The following is an 18,516-nucleotide window of genomic DNA, read 5'->3' as shown; positions in this document are numbered from 1 at the left end:
CCGTGGCGGAGAACGGGGATCCAGTGGCGTGGGGGCAGGTGGCTGTGGAGCCCGTCCTCGGGGGCAGCCCCTGGGGCCGAGCGGCAAGGACAGGAAGCAGCCGGGAAGGGCGGCCGCGCGGCTGCCTGGGGAGCTTGTGCGAGTCTCCGTGTCGGCAAAGGCAGCGTGAACTGCAGACACCGCACACACTGCCAGGCCGGCACCTGCAACCGGTCCGATCACTGCCTTGCAAACTGGTCGGCGTTCCTGCTTCAGCACCGAACCTGCATCACCAGCAGGTCCACTCCCAACCCGGCCCGGCCAGCCCCAAGCAGCCTCAACAGCCTCGGGGCACCTGCTTTTCCTCGGTGGGTGCCCAGCATCCGCGTCTCCTGAGCGTCCCTGAGCCCACGGCTCCAGCCAGAATGACACTCTCTCGCGTGCGCTCTTCGGCAGGCGCTGCTAGTGGGTTTGGAGTTCAAGTGCGGGCTCTGTTGGTACTGGGCACGTAGGGAGACAGAAGTGAGGAAGGACTTCCGGCCAAGGCTCCCAGAGGGGAGGGCATGCAGCCTTCCGCACAGGGAGGATCGCCAGCCCCGTCCCATTGAAGTGCATTTGGAATAAGCCACTGAGACGCGGCAGCCCCTTCCCTGCCTCAGCTACCGGCACCTGAGCAGCGCACTGCGCTTGCCCCCTCATACAAAGAGCAGTGAGCAGAGGTGCATGGGAAGCAGACACAGAGGACGCACAGACTGACATGTGTTAAGGCCTTGGAGATGCCCAAGTGCTGGAACTTACCCCTGGAGGCGTGTGGGTGACACTATGGACCCATTCATTCACCCAGCTTCATTCACCCAGAATGCGCTGGCTGAAGAGGTGTCTTCGTGACTCAAAGCCCTGGCAACAGAAAACAAAAACACAGATGGGGTGAGAAACAGTGTCTCAGAATTAGAATTTTGTAATGAAAGTTCAATTTCTCGGCATTCTGCCATGTCTTGTGTTTGATACAAAAAGGGAGCATCAAAAAGAAAAATCAAGGGTTAAGTCATTAGCGCTAGCAGCGGTTCTCAACCTGTGGGTCGCGACCCCTTTGGCGGTCAAATGACCCTTTCACAGGGGTTGCCTAAGACCATCCTGCATATCAGATATTTACATTACGATTCATCACAGTAGCAACATGACAGTTATGAAGTAGCAACGAAAATAATTTTATGGTTGGGTCACAACATGAGGAGCTGTATTTAAAGGGCCAGAAGGTTAAGAACCACTGCCGGCTAGAGGAAATCTGAGGGCCTTCCCACATACTAACCGGACAGTAGATTTACTGCTTCATCCAATAACTTCATATGACCAAGCCATTTTGTAGATAGATACATGGAGGGAGGGAGAGAGGGAGGAAGAAGAAGGACAGGAGATGGATGGACAGACAGACAGACAGACATCCTTACTCTCATCAATCCACTAGTCCAGAGGTGGGGTAGAGCAGTGAATAAGAAAATCTCTGTTCTCACTGAGCTTCATTCAAATGGGAGAAAGCAGTGGCAACAAATCTATAATAATAAGAGCATAATATGCACAGCTGAACAACCTTCCGGATGTCATTCTGGACATCATTCTGGACGAAGCCGCTGCGGTGGGGGCAGAGGCAGAGGGGGTTAGGGGTGATGAGGCAGGCAGGTAGGGGGGTTAGGGGTGATGAGGCAGGCAGGTAGGGGAGTTAGGGGTGATGAGGCAGGCAGGTAGAGTGGTTAGGGGCAATCAGGCAGGCAGGCAGGCAAGCAGTTAGGAGCCAGCAGTCCTAAATTGCAAGAGGGTGCATGCCAGGCTGAGGGACACCCCACCTCCCGTGCACGAATTTCATGCACCAGATCTCTAGTAGGTAAATAAGCAAATAAGAAAAACATCCTACAGTGATACCTGTGATGCAGGGTCAGGAAGATGAGACAGTGACAAGTGGCCAAGTTAAATGGGAAGCTCAGGAAATGTTCTCGAGGTGACCACTAGGCTGAGATCTGACTGCTCTTTCGAAGTTGGGGTCATGGTCCCTAACACATGGACCACTGATCCCTTGGCAGAGGGACCAGCCAGAACCCTAGTAAGAGCCGGAGTTCATGGATAGTTTCCATGGACTGTGGGGCAGAGTTCAAATGCAAGTAGGTGAGGTCAAGTGTCAGAGTTTTGTTACTTATTAAGCAGGAGGTTTCTGGGTCCTCTCTGATTGTGGAGAGCAGTACCTCTTCCTCTGTTTGACATGATGTCTAGTGATACATTAACATTCATGGCCCCATTAGCCAGCACACCAGAATTGTTCCAAATATTAGATTGCTTTCAGGGAGTAAGGCTTGCCTTTCTGTAAGACAGTGGTTCTCAACCTTGGCTGCACATTAGAATCACCTGGGAATCTTTTTAAAATCCTGATTTCTGGGCCTCATCCTCAGGAAATTCTGTTTCTTTGTGACTAATGTTGTGGCCCCACCCCATAACAAAAAAACAGAATTTCCGGAGGATGAGGCCCAGAAATCAGGATTTTCAAAAGATTCCCAGGTGATTCCAATGTGCAGCCAAGGTTGAGAACCACTGCTGTAAGACCTTCTTTCCCCTCTGCTATGTACACAAGATACTACACCATGGCAACAATCGTGTGCTGTGGGTCACAGTCCTTGGTAAAGAATGCAGACTTTGGAGCCACAAGATCGAGGTTCAACCCCCAGTTTCCCCATTAGCACCTGAGTGAGCCCAGCCTGGTGGTTTAAACTGTCTGAGCCTCCGGTTTCTTCAACTATAAAATGGAACGGATCTTGGCTACTTTTCTTGCTCATTCTCAAGTATTTAGTAGGTAATGCACATAAAGTAATGAAGTGTTCATGAAATGTTCAAAGTAGCAATATATTACTTTCATTGTAAATAGCCACTATTGGGAAATGTTTATCACAATGACTCATGCTATCGAAATATACCTATAAAAGTAGGCACAGTAGAGATAATTTCATTTATAGGATCATAGACTAACCTTTAAAAACCAACCCAACTCCTTGTCACTACAGGTGAGAATTTAAAGCTTAAAGAGGAAAACTGATTTGCCCAAGGCGATATAATTGGTTCAGAGAGCATTTTAAAATATATAGTTGGTCAAAAATGCTTGCCTTATAAGGGAAATCCTATACAGGCAAAAATTTTGAATTCACTTTGTAATTAAACCATCACGGACAAGAAAATATGTTTAAATGGTAAAAATGGAAACTGGAACAAGTTTCAGTGGACCCTCCCTAAATACTTTATACAGACCATTTTTAAAAGCCAAGATTGTCATATTTTGCTAATGGTATTTTACTGACCAAGAAACTATGAAATATCAGATCCGCCACATTTTAATTTTTCCAATGAGAATAACAGATATTGCGGCTCCTGCACCTGTGACACGACAGAACTTTCTATACATTAATTCTGAATCTCTGCCAGTTCATGAGTGTGACAGCTTCTTATTCCCCGTGCCTTTGCACATGCTGTTCCCTGCTAGGAATGCCTCCCTGAAGAACTCCTAATGGCCCCTCCACACCCAGCTTACGTGTCTCCTCTCCGGTAAAGTCTTCCCTGATCCCCTACCTTCCTCCCGCCAACACATGAAGTGTTAACCTCTCTTTCACCCCACCACGCTACCTCCTAGAGCAGTGGTTCTCAATCTTCTGGCCCTTTAAATACAGCTCCTCACGTTGTGACCCAACCATAAAATTATTTTCGCTGCTACTTCAAAACTGTAATGTTGCTGTTATGAATCGTAATGTAAATATCTGATGGTCTTAGGCGACCCCTGTGAAAGGGTTGTTCGACCGCCAAAGGGGTCGCAACCCACAGGTTGAGAACTGTTGTCCTAGACTAGAGGCAACTGCACTGGAGCGATTGCTTTTTCCCTTATCTGTCTCCTTAATAGACGTTAACGACTGTGAAAGTCTCGGGCTCATCTGACTAATCTTTGGTTTCCTGATGTCTCGCCTTACACATGGGTGCTTAATCGATGTATGATGAACGGACTGACGGAAGGACTGATGCATCAGATTGCTAACACGACATGATTTAATTTTAGACTAGCCTGCTTTTCCATCACGAGACATATTACAAGTAACACCATAACTTATAGCACAGGAAAAGGGGAAGTTACAGCCTAACTCTGGGACAGTTAATGTGATGTGCCAACCTGGCTAGGCTATGGTGCTTAATTGGTCAAATACCAGTCTAGATGTTGCTGTGAAGATAAGTTTACGATGCTAAAGGTTCTGCCCCCACGCCTTCCCTAAGAGCTGGATGTAATCGGACCTCCAGCTACCTCTCAGCTCACAGGAAGGCCATGCCCAGGGGACGCTGCATCGATCAATCGAGAAGCCTGCTGTCCAGCCCTGGGCCAGGTTCACAGGGCTCAATGCTTACAACACGTGGACCGCCGGGTGACGGTCAGAGCCGGCAGCACCCAGCGCAGCCACCAACAAAGTCAAGGAGAAGCTGCTGGGGAAGAGAGCGCAGCTTAACTGACCCCAGGCCTTCTAATATGCTCCCCTGCCCCAGCCAGGGAAACGCGTGCATCTCTCACTGAGAAATTTCTCTCCCACTGTCACGCCTTCTTCCATTTAAACCCCTTTGTCGCCCCATCTCCCTGAATAAAACCCCATTGTAAAGTTTCTGGGTTTCCTTTAGCCTTGCTATCAGCTGCACAGCTCGGTGTCTGTGGGAAAACAATACAGTCGGTGGGAGGTGTCCCAGGAGCCAGAAGGGACCAGCAGAAATTCGGCTCTGCCTCCTTTAACCCTCGTGTGACCGGGTCTGCGCCACAGGGCTGAGCACCCAGGGCCCGCTCACAGGGACGTTCATGGTCTCAGCCTCTCGCCCGGGGATGCAGACACAATGGACAAGCCGCTCCGCGACCCACCGCGGGGCTCCGGGGACGGCTGCTCCCTACCTGCTGTTCAGCACAGCTCTCCCGCCTCTCCTGAGGCACCAGCACCCGGGGAGCTCTGGAACCAGATGCTGCCGCAACAAAGGAGACTATAGAACGTGAGCCAGTCGCGATAGGAGGACTAATTACAATGAGAATAGGAAGTTTCAGTCTGTCCTCCCGGACGGCAGCCGTGTGTACGCGGAGCGCGGCGCTCACTGCTCCCTGCGCACCGGGCACAGCGAGGCCCTTGTTGTCGCTGAGACGGCGCGTGGGAAACGCACCCACAAACAGCCAACGGGCAGCGGAACAGGACAGGGGCATCCCTCTGGGCCCCTGTACTCCCCAGGCTGGCTTCTGTCTAGAGTACGTCTTCCCGAGGATTCCCACCAAGTTCAAGTATCCGGGGGCAACACTCAAGATGCAAACGTCAGCGCAGGATAGCCTGCGAGCACATTCACTCAGTTAATTACATGCAAGGCAACAAGTGTCTGTTGGACATCTACTGTGTTCAAGGCACTATGCTAAGTGTTGGGAATAGGCCAGTGGCCGAGAGCCCGCTAACGCCTCACACAGGCTGTAAAGCCGTCGGTCACAACGCCCTGTGGAGCGGATGTGGGCCAGCGGGTAGGATGCTCACAGGAGTGGCCCGGAGCCCAGTCTTCAAGTAAGACCCAGCATAGTGAGCGTAACGTGCACATCTCAAAATTCCCTTCTATTCGGTGTCCCAGGTAGAGCAGGTGGATCCTCCTCCACTAGGATCCTAGGGATGTTTTAAGCATGTCTACATATCCTTTACATGCTCCTGTGGAGGAGGGTGGGCTGTCGACGCTCCCTCCCCCATGAACCTGCTTCCCGTGACCCTACAGGATGTCCGCCGCCAGGTCAGAGAAGGCCGCGAATTCACATGTCATTCTTGGGGCACTTGACCTGGAGCCCTGAGGCAGCACACATGAGGCATCACATGGGTGTCCTTGATCCCTATGTCTGCCTGACACCTGTTGCCATCCCTCCCAGTACATGAGAAGACACTAACAATCCCATCCCATCCCTCCCAAGACAAAAGCAATCATGCAGCATCGGTGTCTTAAAGCCTCCACGGAGCTGTGGCTGCCACGCTGAGGGATGACCCGCCTCCAGTTGATTGACAGAACTCACTGAGTGGCTGGAGGTGGGCGGAGGGGGGGAGGGGCAACTTTCTTCATTAGAGAATCTGCAATACAATAGTTCCTTACCATGTCCAAAACCACCGCACCCGTGCACCGGGAATCACCTGCGTTCAGCATCAGGGGAGGTCGCACCCCTCACAACACGGTACTAGGCCCACAGAACCCAGGTGAGCCACGCAAGCACCTCCCGCATGAGAAACTCGAAACCGTGCGGGGCCAGGAGACACTGTCCTGCCACCTCCACTTCCTCTTCCAGCCCCATCAACACTCCTCCCATCCTCACACCCAGCATCTGTTCCAAGAGGGAAGAGGAGGGAGAAGAAAGGAAGCAGACTCATAAGCAAACATCACAAGATGCCTGGAGCTGGGAGGAAGGGATTGAAGGGAGCAGGGCCTCAGCATACAACTCCAAGGCTAACTGCTGAAAAGTGGCATGTTATGGAAAAGAAAGTGTGGGGGTTTTCCAGGGAATTCGTTTATAACGACAGCGTAACCATTCCATTGTCACACCAGAGCAGACTGGGATCGAGAAAGATGGCCCAGAAATGACACCCCCCAGAGCATCCCTGGGGGTCGGGGAGCAGCCCCACCCGGGTGAGTTCAGACAAGGATGGCATGCCATCAGGCTGGGCAGAGCAGGACGGCCTGGCTGGTGGACCAGGCCTGGAGGGATGATCCCATTGGGAAGTGAGGAACCAGGGAGGCTGTGCATTCTTGTAAGGACAGAGAAACCAGGGAGCCTGAGACCCACAGACAACATGGAGAAACATCAAGTGTGAAGGTCACAGTGTGCAGCGAGTGTAAAGAGAGAAGCCGATCAGGACACCCCCCGACGGAGGCCCCCCCCAAGTCGAGCCTGTCACTTGTATCTTGGTCATTAGAAGATGACCTTGAAAGCAGAAGTCACAAGCCAGCAGTCAATGAGCCCCTCCCACCAGCACCAGTTCTGCACCATCCATTACCACTGAATGAGGGTTCATTGTAAAGTCGTTTTTAATGATGAAAAGTAACTGGAAATCCTAAACTGTCTTTACAAAACAGAAAATTGCTCTTTCATGAGAATGTCGAGGCACCTCGTGAGGCGTCAAGACCCACCTTGGCTCTACCCCTTGGGGATCCCACACTCTGGGTCATTTATCCACCTCCCTAAACCCATTTCCCTCCATGCCAAATGGACATGACCCATTCCTACCTCCCGACTGCTGTGAAAATAAAACAAGGACATATCTTGGAATTACCTGGCACAGGGCCAGGGCCAACTTAATAAATGTTAAATAATAAACGTTAGTTCTCTCTTCTTGTGCTGGCTTCTGGGATCCCTGATCTGAAATGCAGGTTTTCTTCCACAGTGAGCAGCACTAATACAAACTCTGAATTGTTTTTATTTTATTTTTATTTTTTAAAATATATTTTTATTGGTTTCAGAGAGGAAGGGAAAGAGAGAGAGCAACACCAATGATGAGAGAGATCGTTGATTGGCTGCCTCCTGCACGCCCCCTACTGGGGATTAAGCCTGCAACCCGGGCATGTGCCCTGACCAGGAATCGAACTTTGATCTCCTGGGTCATGGGTCTACGCTCAACCACTGAGACATGCCAGCCGGGCCCCACCCTGCATGTTAAATAGCACTGGGATTAGTTCTGAAGACAGAAAGTACATCAATCACATTTGAGGAACTAAGCCTCCTAGTCCCTCAAGAAGATCTTAATAAAGATTCAACAAAAAGACTTCTTGATAATAATAATTTGAAAAATATGTTAAATAAGCTTATCATTACATTCAATCCATTAGATGAGATTATTATGCTTAAACCTTAAACGGATATTTTTAAGTCACAGCACCTTAACTTTCTGGCAAAGGACTAATTTTGAAGTAAATTAACTGATACGGAGAGGCGCCCGTGACTAAGTTTGTCCTGTGGGTAGAATCCTTGTATCCAGATCAGCAAGTCAATGCTGATAGCAGCTACTCATCTGGCAGGAATGACTATGTCGGCCCTGGGAGCACATGGCGCCATCAGCACAGAACTGTGCCTGCGGCGAGTCTTTGTTCAGATCACAACATCATGCCCTGGTTTTGGTTTGGATTTACCAACAAGCTGCTCTGGGAAAGGCACCCTCGGGTCTCCTCCTCAGTCTGCGCTTTCCACCTCCCAGCCTCAAAGGGATTTTGTGGGGATCCCTGGTGTCTGAGAGGCCTTTTATCTCAGGGGATGAAAGGTGCTAATGAGTAGGTGTGGGGGCAGCCCTCCCACTCAGCCGCGGCAGAGCCCTTCTTCTAAGGGTGTCCACTGCAGGTAGGAAACCGTGGCGTTTGAAGTGGGAATTAGACTCGTAATTATGGGGAGCCGGGCAGCTCCCTGCTGAGCAGAGAACAGAGCCCTGCGATTCTCATTTCTCCTCACAGGCCCTGGCGGGCGTGACCTTGGACCTCCCTCTCTGGCTCTGCAAATCCAAGTGGAGCCCAGAGCCCCTGTGAGAAGAAGCAGGGCCCCCAATCAGAGGAAATCAAACTGAAGTGGACATGTTTGTACAATATCGCCATTGTAGAAAGCAGGGCTTGGCCACCGTCTTGGCCCTTAGTCCATCGGACACAGGAAAAGTAGCCGGGACAAGGAGAAATGAGTGACAGCGCAATCTACCACGCGGGCTTCGGTCCTTTGATTCCCAAGTTTTAACAGCAGGTTTTCGGCATGAGAAAGAGCAACTTATAAGTGGAACCTAAAATAAGACTGATTTAGTTCCTTACAGGAAATATGAATTTTAATCACGCTGACTGTAGACCATTGTTCCTCCAGGAACATTCTTCTTTCACCATAAAACCTAAAATAAGAAAGGCTCCCTGTGCAACTTCCTGGCCCGCTGTCCGCCCCTGGGCTCCCGCACTGCCCACCGCCCCCCTGAGGACTCCTCCGCTCCAGGCTCAGTCCTCATCCCTTCACCTTTGACATGCTCCTCCCGGGGGACTTCCTGACCGTCACTGTCGCCAGTGGCCACCAAGCCTCCATCTCCAGCTTACATGGATCTTCTCAGCTCCAGACCCACTCACCAACGTACTGAATGAGCCACTTCAAAATCGAGATGCCCCCGACCGAAGCTATTTCCAAGCCCACTCTGCCCCCAAATATCCTGGGCTGGGTACCCAGCCTGGGATGATGGCCTTTCCTTCTGGCCGCTCTCGCGAGATGGAAACCTGCCAATTATCCCACGCTCGTCTCGCCTTCCCCTCTCCTTGACACACAGGTTTCATCCAGTGAGTCCTCCGGGTCCTATTCGCTCAGCACCTGCTTCCCATGCGCCTCACTCTCCTTCCCTGCCCTGCCCTGTCTGACCCCAAGCACTGACCCGACTTCTGCCTCGCGTTCCCTCCTGAAGTATTTCCAGTCCTTCTCCACCCACAAATCTCCTCTGCGCACACAGCCCGAGGAAAATGTGAAACGCCAAGCAGATCCAGTTTGAAACCTTTCCTATTACCTGTCCCTTAGAACTAAAAATCTCAAACATGTTTTCATGGCATGCACACCTCCACTGACCCTTCCAGCTCCGCGCCCTCCAGCCACCAATGCAAACTCCTTGCCGCCCACAGCGCACCCTCGCCTCCTCTCAGCTTTAACAGCTTTCAACTTTCTCCTCGTTCTCAAAACCAATGCGCTTAGTTCCTCTGAGATGTCTTCCCGAAAGCCCCATTAGAGGGATAATAAATCTTAATTACAGATACATCACTGTGCCTTGTACAAAGAAATCTGTAGGGGCCCGGCAGGCGTGGCTCAGTGTTTGAGCATCAAACAGGGGTGGGCAAACTTTTTGACTCGAGGGCCACAATGGGTTCTTAAACTGGGCCGGAGGGCCGGAACAAAAGCATGGATGGAGTGTTTGTGTGAACTAATATAAATTCAAAGTAAACATCATCACATAAGAGGGTACGGTCTTTTATTTCAATAGTTTTATTCATTTCAAACGGGCCGGATCCAGCCCGCGGGCCGTAGTTTGCCCACGGCTGAACTAGGAGATCAGGGTTCGATTCCCAGTCAGGACACATGCCCAGGTTGCGGGCTCCATCCCCAGGAGGGGGCATGCAGGAGGCAGCTGATCCACGATTCTCTCTCACCACTGATGTATGTTTCTTTCTCTCTCTCTCTCTCTCTCTCTCTCTCTCTCTCTCTCTCTCTCTCTCTCTCCCCCTTTCTCTCGGAAATCAATAAAAATAATATTTTAAAACAAAACAAACAAAAACAAATAAATCTGTAGGGTACTTACCACACTGAGTAGAAATTCTTTGCTCACATGCCCACCTGCCTCCCTGGGCACAAACTCTGTTCTCTGAGTCTGTCTTCAGCATTCCTAACGCAGGGCACGGTCAAGACTGTCTGAGCAATGAGTGCTTGGGCAGTCAGTGACTTCGTAAGCAAACACAATTCTGGAATATAGCAGTCCAAATGCTGAACAAACCCATTCTAAAATGCTCTCCCACTCTCTTCCTATCATCCATAGTCCAGAGTTATTTCAGGTTCCAGTGCCTCCATTCCTTGATGAAGATTCCACAGAGACAGGCCCCACAGATGTCTGGAAAGCCAGTACACACCTACTCCATCTCTCTAATGCATAAGCTCCCCTTAAAAAATTATTTCTTGTACATACGAAGCCCAGTAGTGAAGACAGATAAATAAAGGCACTTTCTTGGGAACTGAGTCTCCACCTCCCTCTCAAGGCACCGCCATCCGGACATAAATTTTCCTTTTAGAGAATGAGACGGCCTATTTGCCCTTGTTGTTAAGGCCCCTTGTCCGTGGGTATTTAGCATTTCCCTGCTTAACCCCCCGGCCGGCGGAGTCTGAACCGCCTGCGCGCACAGGACCGCACAGAGCTCAGTGCTGCCACGTCCCACGTGTAACACGATGTAAACAGACCACGGGGATCAGCAGAGCACGACCTGAACAAGTAAGAATCTGACAGACGCAAAACCAGCGACAGCGAGAGCCTTCCTGGTGACGCTCAGGGCGGGGGAGGACCGAGAGGACGAGAGTGGCCGCACAGTGAGAGGGGCCCAGGTGACGGGGGGGGCGACACCAGGGCGAGCGGCTATTCGGTGCAGCTGGGGTCTCCAAAGTTCCATGCTGCCCAGTCCAAGGACAGCCTCGGGCCTCCCAGACCCGCAGCTAAACCTGGCCTCCGATTTACCAACAGGGGCGGGTTCCCACCGGGGACGCGGCCACAGGGGCTGAGCCACCTGCTGGGAGCAGGACAGGATCCCGCCCAGACTTCGCACCAGTCGCTGTGCCAAAAAGAAGCTGCAGAAAGTTTCTCCTTCGCACTGCGCCCTGATTTTGATTCGAATATAAACTCACACTTGAAAGCATAAAAGGAAGTTATGCTTTAAAAAAAGGGGGGTGGGGGTCTTTTCATTTAAAAATACGGTCACTGGGGACAAGAAGAAAGGAAAGGGCCCGATTTCCACAGGCTTGTTTGTAGCAGAACTTGCATTGCTTGGACGTAAACAGAACTAGAAAGAAACGCTTCCATAGTGTGTGTATATGAAAAATAATAACTTTGCCGGTACCCTACTGCGGAGAGGAGAGGGGAGGGCAGAGGAGAAGGGAGAGAGAGAGAAGGGGGAGGGGATGAAAGGGAAGAGAGGAGAGGAAGATGGGGTGAGGGGAGGGAAGGGAAGGGAGGGAAGATGAAATGAGAGGATGACTTCCACAACAGCAGCAACTGGAGCTGGGGAGAGAGAGATGCCCCGCGAGAAGGATGCTCATTTCAGTGCTCGCACACGAGTTATTCATCGCACCAGCCGTGGATGGGATTATGTAAATCGGTGTTAATGTTCCAAGCCTGTCAAGCCGCCACCTGGAGTTACTCAAAAGCATGTCGCCCCATTGAGAAGCAAGGACTGGGCCGCAGGAATAAATTCCGGGGAGGGCTTCCCGGCCACGCCTGCCAGCTCTTACGCGGCCTTTGGTCCTGGGCCAACCCAGGACTTCTGAGGAGGTCAGGGAGTCAAGCTCCGGCCCAAGATATAGCCCCAGCGCACAGTGAAGACACAGGCAAGCCAGACACATCAGCGCATCAGGACTTCAGGCTTTTAGCAACGTTGATGAGACCGTATGCTTTCCTACAAGTTGTACACGTTTCAGGTCCTGGCGCTGCCAAAGCCAGACCACACGCTTCGGGCCCCGCTCCTCGAAGTATGGTCCAGTGGCTCCCATTCTATTCTTCTAACACCAGCAGCACCCACATTCCTACCGCATTCGAGAGGAAATCGGGGTAACTACTAACCGGCACACAGGCAAAGGAGCTCAGAGGAGTTTACGGGAAACTGGTGGACTGTTAATAAAACCCTGCAACAAGACGGTAGGCTACTGCTCACTCACACTTACCAAGACTAAAGAGCCAGTGACCGAAGCCGCAGGGTATCTAGCCCGTGTGCACGAGCATCTGCCGGGCTATCATCTCTACCATCCGTCCCAAGATTCTCTCTACAGTCTTCTGTGGCAGGATTTGAGATGAATGCTTGGCCATATTAATTCAGCCATTAGCTATAATAATGAAAGCGTAACATGCTAATTAGACCAGATGACCTTCCGGAGGAAGCCGGGGCTGTGAGGGAAGCCCGTGCCAGCAGCTGGGGGGAGGAAGGCCTACTCTTTCGGGCATCGGGCCTCTAGCTTCTACATAATTCCTGGTCTTTCTATGTATTACTTTGCCCAAGGTGCCCCATCTTCCACGTGCATGCACGCACACACATCCACATCCACACACACACACACACACACACACACACACAGCTATTTTAATTCAGTTATAACATGCATGCAATAAAGTACACAAGTCATAACTACATAGTTCCATAACTTTCTACATAGCATGTACTCACGGAGCTATCACCCAGATCAAGACATATTGCAGGAAATATACACAGAATTTCTGGTGTCCATGCACATGTGCACCACTCCCTCTCACACACACAGACACACACACACACACACACTTCATCCTCAGGGTAAAGCTGCAGCATAAACAAACAGGAAAGAGGGCGGCCACAATATGATCAACTGCGAAAACGCTGCATTTTAGTTGACGGTGGACAAAGTGAAGTTTTTAAAGTCCCATTTACGATTTGACACAGAGATCTTGTTACTGCATTTCTAGGTCTTGAGTCACTATCCCTTTTATTAAGTCATGTTGCCTGGCCACTAAATCTGAACCAGTTATTTTCTCTTAGAAAATGGTGCAAGGCACGGACTGGAAGAAAATATTTGCAAATCACATACCCAATAAAGGGCTTTGATATATCCAAAGTATATGTAAAAATTGTTGAAACTCAACAATGAGAAAATAAACGACCCAGCTTCTCAAATGGGCCAAAGATCTGAACAGACACTTCAAAGAAGATATATGGATGGCCAACAAGCGCATGAAAAGAGACTCAACATTATTAGTCATTAGGGAAATGCAAATTAAAACCAGGAGGAGATATCACTGTACACTATTAGAATGGCTACATTAAAAACCATAAGCTGATAATACCAAAAGCTGATGAGGATGGTGAGGAGATGAGTAACAGGTGGGGATGGAAAACGATTCAGCCACTTTAGAAAACAGTTTCACAGTCTCTTATAAAGTTAAACATACACTTACCATACAACCCAACACGCCTACTGTTAGGTATCTATCCACTCACTTATGCTCACAGAAAAACCTGTATGCAGAGGTCTACTCACAATCACCAAAAATTGGAAACAATCAAGATGTCCTTCAATGATCACATGATTAACAAAACAGTGCTATATCCATACAAAGAAATACTCAACAATAAAAAAAAAGAATCTATGATTCACCCAATAAACCAGATGAATCTTACATGCATTTTTCCAAGTGAAAGAAGCCAGACCCCCCTCCCCCACCCCCACCCCCCCACCCCCCGCAAAAAAAAAGAAGAAGGCTATAGATTTTATAACCCCATTTATATGACATTCTGGAAAAGGCAAAATTGCCAGGGGTGGGGGACCACACAGAACATTTTGGGATGACAGAACTGTTCAGTAAGGCACTGTGGTGGTGGGTACCTGACTCTATGCATTTGTCAAAACCTACAAAACTGAACAACACAAAGAGTGAATTTAATTGTTATGCAATTTTTTTTTTTAATCAACCAGGTGTGAAGTGATCTCAGGTTGGAACACAGACTGTAAGAAAGACATGTCACTACATTACACATGGATGGGTGGAAACAAGAGCTGATCTAAATAACTTTAAAACCCAGGACTCTAACTATAAGCTAATGACCAAAAAAAGTACATAAAAACTGTACTGTGGTTGCAAATCTATTGCTCTCATTAGCACAAGCTGGCAATTCTGAGACCACTTCACAAATACACTAGGATTGAACAAACTTGTAAATAAATTGCAGATGATGGGAGCCAAGATTTCACTGTCAGAAAAAGAAGCTACAAAGAGAAAGGGAAGCAGGAGTGAACCTAGAGGTGCTGGAGAATATATACCCAGGTAATAAGCTCAGAAATACAGATATGTCTGTAGAGTCTGAGACATCAGTATGAACGCACGTTTATTTTAAGGCAGAGAGAGAGAGAGAAAGAAGAGCACATCCACGTATACAGATGTGTGCATACATGGATTAGTACATACACAAATGTTTCCTCGCTCTGTTTTCTGGGAGTGCCTGGAGAGGCAGCACACTCCATAGCAATGAACACACCCAGCACCCAGATCTTGGCTTCTAAATACCATTTTCAACTAAAAGAAACCAGGGCTCCTTGGAGGAATGGCTGATTCTGGAGCTGGGCCAGGGGAACACAGAAGCTGAACCGGGCTCATCTTGTAGCGACAGAATGCCAATCCTTTTTTATTAATGCCAAGGGCTAATAAGCCTTTTACTCCAAGGCTCTCCATAGCTCCTGGCAGGTGATTAGGACTCCGTAAATGTTTGCTAAATAAATGAATTAATTAATCATTAGCATCGACAGTTACCCAATAGCTACTCACGTATTATCAGCTTTTATCCTAAAAGGTTTTACAGGCGATACCTGCTTCTAAGGTAACTTTAACAATATTCTAATGCTCAAGCCCCCACCTCAGAAATTCTGATATAATTGGTGTGTAATATGGCAAGTTAGCCATAATCTACTTAGGAACAGAAAAGATGCATTAAAATATATGTACATAGAAGTAACAACATCCCAGTAGCAATAAGAACACCTAGCACCCAGATCTTGGTTTCTAATATCAAGGAATCATGGCTCCTTGGAGAAATGGCCGATTCCAGGATGGAGGCAGGAAGAACCCACCAGGCTAGGGGTGGGGTGGGGGGGTATGCCAAAGGAATATAAGAGCCAATGAAAGGGCTCCCAGTGGCCAGAGCTGGAATCATTTGGATGACAAAATAGTGTTGGATTATAACCTAAGTATAAAATAAATATCCATGAATCTATATTGACATAAGTAAATTATTGAATAAGTAAATATGGGAGAATAGGCAAATCTCCCATGCAGAATTATAACTAATGAATGTAGATTCCTCTTCTTCAAGGAGGTAGAGCCTGACTCCCACCCCTTAAGTGACTTTCTTCCAAAGAGTCTAGTATGGAAAGAGAAGGACAAAAAGAGTAACTTTACGGTGGGGAGAGCTGACACGCACGACCTCAAGCCAGGTAGGTGGTCAAGGTACACTTCAGCAGTGATCCCTCAGACTGAGAGTTCATACCCTTGATACCATGAGAACAATGGCACTCTACCTCTGTGATGCTCCTCCCAAACACTCAGTAGCTCAACCTTATCAAAACTGAGGTCCCCCGCCAGTTTTGCTCAGTGGTTAGAGTGTCAGCCCTAGGACTGAAGGGTCACAGGTTCGATTCTGGTCAAGGGCACATACCTCAGTTGCAGGGTCATCGATACAGGAGGCAATGAATCGACATGTCTCTCTCACATTGATGTTCCTCTCTCTCTGTCTCCCCTCCCCTCCCCTCCACTCTCTCTAAAAACCAATGGAAAAAATGTCCTTGGGTGAGGATTAACAACAACAATAAAAAAGACTGAAGGACACTGTACACAATGCCTGAGCAGTACTCCTCACAGCTGTCAAGGTAATCAAAAACAAGAAAATTGTGAAAAACGGTCAGAGCTCAAAAGGGGCTAAGGAGACGTGATGTGAGTGTATTGTGGTGTCACGGGTGGGATCCTAGAACAGAAAAAGGACATTCAGGAAAAACAGCGGCAATCTGAGTAGAGTCAGGGCTACAGTGAATGCTCACATATCAGTACTGACTCATTAGTTGTAACAAAAGTTTTATAAGATGGGAAATCTGGTGTGGGTTACACGGGAACCTTATCCTGCCCGTGCAATAATTCTATATACCTAAAACTACTCAATAAAAAATGTGTTAAATGAAAAAGAAAGTTGGCCAACAGACAGAATGGACCATGGCCTTGTCATCAGTCAGAGTGTAAAGAAATCGATGAAGCGTCATGAAAAATTTCAGAAAAGAACAGGACTTGGGTTTGGGAAACAGGAAGGTGTTAACAAAGACTGATTCCCAAGACCCAAGGAAGGAACAAGGAGACCCATTAGTACCAGTTAGACAGGAGCAAGCATAGAGCCTACAGAAAAAAATAGTGAAAAGACAGTCTGAACAAACTGTGAAATAAAAAGACACTGGAAGGAAAGAGTTAATTTAGAATGGATTTTGCTGGCTACCGATGCTGAATTCTTTAGCAAACACTTCTCTCTCTAACATGTTCATTCTTTAACATCCCCAAATTTTCCGTCTCCATATGCAAAAGATCTTTTCAAGTTAAGTATGTGTATTAAGAGAGAATGGGCAAGAAAAATCTCATATATAAAAATCAAAAGCTGCCCAGCTGGTATAACTCAGTGGTTGAGCATCAACCCATGAACCAGGAGGTCATGGTTTCAATTCCCAGTCAGAGCACATGCCCGATTACTGCTTGATCCCGAGTAGGGAGCGTGAAGGAGGCAGCCAATCAATGATTCTATCTCATCACTGATGTTTCTATCTCGTTCCCTCTCTCTTCCTCTCTTTGAAATCAATGAAAACATATTTTTTAAAAATAAATAAAAAGCTGTTTCAGATATCAGAAGATAGACTCCCCCCCCTCCAACCTCGCGACAAGAAGTCAGTTGCGACTTTGTTTTTATCATTGGAGATAAGTATAACATGTTATTCAAATATATTCATTCAATCCTATATAACCTTGCTTCCAAAAACTGATCTCTCGGGGACTTCATGGGTAAGCAGCACGTCCTTGCTAGTTTTCTTTGGAAAATTTCTGCACGGAAATATGCTAATATTTCTGATGCATGAGAGAACTTGGAATTGTGACGCTACAGTTAAAGTATGAGAGTTTGACTTTAGCATGAGCCACAAAAGGAAAAAGCCAAAGTTTGGAAAATACACACAGCCCGGAAAGGCACACTGTTTCCTCGTTCGAATAAAATATGTTCTGGGGTGGCCAGTGTTCCAGACGAATCTCTTCTAATGGGAAACACACCCAAACAATGACTCCCCAAGCGAAGGAAGCGGCCCCCCACTGCAATCCCACAGCCAACAATCCCGTTCCAGAGCTTCCTGCAGTTACAAAATGTTCTCCCCCACCTCACACATAAAACTACGAAAAATAACACTCAAAAGTATTTCCTCAGCGTGTACAGAGACCACAGCAATTAAACCCATGTCTGTAAATAAATTACAGAAGTCAAGATGGACACCCTGCCTTCTCCTCTGCAAATGTCCTGACGGCTTACAGGAACACCCTGAGGTTTTCTGAAGTTTTCCGAAAAGGCATTTTACAACAAATACACAATCTTAACTATGTTGTTGGCTAATACCACAACAGATCCTTTATGTCACAATTCCAATATTATCCTATACAAGAGGCCCAATGCACGAAATTCGTGCAAGAGTAAGCCTTCCTTCCCCGGGCTGCTGGCACCAGCTTCCCTCTGGCACCCGGGACCCAGGCTTCCCTTGCAGAGGGAGGCCCCACCCACCTGCTGCAGCCTGCCAGTCGGTGGCATGGGCCTCCCTCTGTGAGGCAATCCTGGGGCGATGGCCGGGCCCCCGACCAATCACATCACACCCGCCTTGGCTGGCCTGGCACCAGTGGGTATCATAGCATGGTCCTGGATGGTCATCCGGATGGTTGTCTGGGTGGCCATTTGAATATTACGCTTTTATTATATAGGATAATAAAAGCCTAATATGCTAAGTGTCCAGTTGACTGGTCAGTCATTCAACGAATCAAAGTGTAATATGCTAATGATATGCTAAGGTCACTCAACCACTCGCTATCATGTGCACTGACGACCAGGGGGCAGAGGCTCCAACTGGCAGGTTAGCTTGCTGCTGGGGTCCGGCCAATTGGGACTGAGCGAGACTGGCTAGACACGCCTTGGAGCCATCCTGCGGTC

The sequence above is a fragment of the Myotis nattereri genome (genome assembly GCF_964212035.1).
Source record: "Myotis nattereri genome assembly, chromosome: 6".
Classification (NCBI taxonomy): Eukaryota; Metazoa; Chordata; class Mammalia; order Chiroptera; family Vespertilionidae; genus Myotis; species Myotis nattereri.
The sequence above is the reverse complement of the archived record's forward strand: the minus strand, read 5'-3'. Positions refer to the sequence as shown.